The sequence below is a fragment of the Galeopterus variegatus genome, unplaced genomic scaffold (assembly GCF_000696425.1).
Source record: "Galeopterus variegatus unplaced genomic scaffold, G_variegatus-3.0.2 Scaffold4425, whole genome shotgun sequence".
Classification (NCBI taxonomy): domain Eukaryota; kingdom Metazoa; phylum Chordata; class Mammalia; order Dermoptera; family Cynocephalidae; genus Galeopterus; species Galeopterus variegatus.
The window spans coordinates 121,624-125,092 of NW_007730536.1; positions in this window are offsets into that span (position 1 = coordinate 121,624).

A 3,469-nucleotide genomic window follows, 5' to 3' on the forward strand; every position below is an offset into this window, starting at 1 on the left:
TGCCAATTATTCTTTTAAATTGTGCATGGATTTTTATATTTCTAAATAGCTAAATCAGCAATTCATGAGAATATTGAGATGAAGGCTGTTAAATAGATGGGACAGTACGAAAGAATTCTCTGGTCAAATAAAGTGTGGGAAATACTGCCTTCATTCAGAAAAGTTACAGAGTGCCTCCTTGTCTCAGGAGCTGTGCTGAACACTGAGCAAAACATACCTAGTCCAGGCCACATGGGACTCACGGTCTGCTAGAACACAGTTAATCAAGCTTTCTTACTGGAAGATTCCAGAGTGTTCAGTATACTGATGTGCATCAGAAATACCACGGGGAAACACTGGGCTACATTTTCCAAACTGACTTGACCAAGCTGCTGCTTCTCTCTCTTTTTAAACTTACAAAATAAAATTAGATATTCTAACGGTACCTGTTTATGAAAAGCTGACCTAAATCAAATAAAATCCTAAACTTAACTAATTTGTAAGAAAGTGCAAGGAATACCACGGGGAAACACTGGGCTACATTTTCCAAACTGACTTGACCAAGCTGCTGCTTCTCTCTCTTTTTAAACTTACAAAATAGAATTAGATATTCTAACGGTACCTGTTCATGAAAAGCTGACCTAAATCAAATAAAATCCTAAACTTAACTAATTTGTAAGAAAGTGCAAGTGTTTCTAAAGAGCAGTTTTAGAACCCTTTTCCAAGGTGAATCTTACATCATTTAAAAAATGCAGTGAAAAGATGTCATTCAGTTTTTGTAAAATGGGCTGAGAGCATTGACATCATACTTGTTAGCAATCTATGCAAAGATGAACTTTGATAGTCTCTTAAAGTGTAACAAATGTTTAATGTTTAATGCTTTTGTGATAATTCACAAAGCAGAAAGACAATGAGCAAATTGTTATATAAGGGCTGTGTTTATACTTCAATTGTGAAAGGCTAATTTAATACAACTTGAGGTATAGAGTATAGAAACACTTTTGAGATTCTGGATCGTTTTTGGGAATTATAATCCAAGTGTCTGCCTGTGTTCATTCAAGGGTTATCTTCTCTAGTAGCTTCGGAGAAAAGGGGATCTTGTCCCGTTTCTACTAGAGGGTTGATTCAAACCAGCCCACTCCCCTGACATCCCCTGGCTGCACCTCTCATTTGACCCCTGCTCACCTGAATCCTGCTGCCCTGTGGGTTCTGTCCTCCTCCCTTGATAGCANAAATACCACGGGGAAACACTGGGCTACATTTTCCAAACTGACTTGACCAAGCTGCTGCTTCTCTCTCTTTTTAAACTTACAAAATAAAATTAGATATTCTAACGGTACCTGTTTATGAAAAGCTGACCTAAATCAAATAAAATCCTAAACTTAACTAATTTGTAAGAAAGTGCAAGTGTTTCTAAAGAGCAGTTTTAGAACCCTTTTCCAAGGTGAATCTTACATCATTTAAAAAATGCAGTGAAAAGATGTCATTCAGTTTTTGTAAAATGGGCTGAGAGCATTGACATCATACTTGTTAGCAATCTATGCAAAGATGAACTTTGATAGTCTCTTAAAGTGTAACAAATGTTTAATGTTTAATGCTTTTGTGATAATTCACAAAGCAGAAAGACAATGAGCAAATTGTTATATAAGGGCTGTGTTTATACTTCAATTGTGAAAGGCTAATTTAATACAACTTGAGGTATAGAGTATAGAAACACTTTTGAGATTCTGGATCGTTTTTGGGAATTATAATCCAAGTGTCTGCCTGTGTTCATTCAAGGGTTATCTTCTCTAGTAGCTTCGGAGAAAAGGGGATCTTGTCCCGTTTCTACTAGAGGGTTGATTCAAACCAGCCCACTCCCCTGACATCCCCTGGCTGCACCTCTCATTTGACCCCTGCTCACCTGAATCCTGCTGCCCTGTGGGTTCTGTCCTCCTCCCTTGATAGCACGCTGCTGTTACTGACCTCGGCTGAGTAGTGACAGGGGTGAGGCCACTCCATTCTACTTCATCATTCTGTTCCCTAATTTCCCACTGTGCTATTTGAGCAAAAAGACATTTTTTTTTTTTAAGAGTTGGGGTAGCCAAGGATGGAAGTGGAATTTAGATATTACTCTCTTAAAATTCCTTAGCCATTTCATCATGGGGAATTTCTTACCTCCTCAAAGTCCTGATTTACCTCTGTCGTCTTCTCTCTGTCTCTCTTTAAAGCTGGGCATACTGAGGTAGGGTTTATATGTGGCAAAATTCACTCTTTTAAGTGTACAGCAGTTTTATGAATTTCGACAAATGCTACAGTTGTGTAACTTTCCCCACAATCAAGATATAGAACATTTCCATCACTCCAAAAAGCTAGTCACCCACTTACCGCACCCCAGTCCTTGACTACCACTGATCTGTTTTCCATCCCTGTATTTTTGCCTTTATGAGAATGTCATAAAAAAGGAGTTAAGAGGGAATTATACAGTATATAGCTTTACTTAGCATAAAACATTCAAGACTCGTTCATGTAGCTGCTTCCATCAGTGGTTTGTTTATTCTTACTGCTGAATTGTATTCCAGTATATGGTGTACCAGTATTTTTTTTTTNTTTTTTTTTTACCCATTTGCCAGTTGAACTGCTGTAAACATATACATACTAGTTTTTGTGTGAACATAAGTTTTCATTTCTCTTGAGTAAATACCTAGGAATGAGATTGCTGACATATGAGGTAAGTGTATATTTAGCTTTATAAGAAACTGAAAAACTGTTTTTAAAAGTGTTTGTACCACAGTACGTTCTCACCAGCAATGTATGAAATTTTTTCTGGTGCATCCTCACCAGAACTTAATATTGTCAGGCTTTTTAAAAAGCCATCTAAAGAATGTATAGTTGTATCTGATTGTGGTTTTGTCTTTGACCAAAAACTGATGGTGTTGCACATCATTTCATGTGAAGGGTCTGTTCAAATCTTTTGCCCATTTTTAAAAATAAATTGGGTGGTTGTTAAAAAAATTATTGTTTTGAGGGTTCTTTATAAATTCTAGGTATAAATGCTTTATCAGACATGTGTTTTGCAAATATTTCTCCCAGTCTGTGCCTTGTCTATTCATTTCCTTAATTATGTTTCTCGAAGAGCAGGAGTTTTAAATTTTGATTGATTGCAATTTATCGATTTTTTCTTCTATGGATCGTACTTTTAGTGTGGTATCTAGATGTGTTTTGCCTAACTCAAAGATTTCCTCCTGTTTTCTTCTAAAAAGCCTATAGTTTCAGTTCTAACATTTAATTTTAAATCCATTTTTGTGTATGGTGCAAGGTTTGTGTCAAGGTTTATTTTTTTCTGTATGAATGTCAGGTTGTTTAACCACAATTTGTTAAAAATGCTATTCTTTTGGGCCAGCCCTGTGGCGCACTCAGTTGAGTGCAGCGCTTGGGAGCGCAGCGACACTCCCGCTGCGGGTTCGGATCCTATATAAGGATGGCCGGTGCACTCACTGGCTGAGCGCGG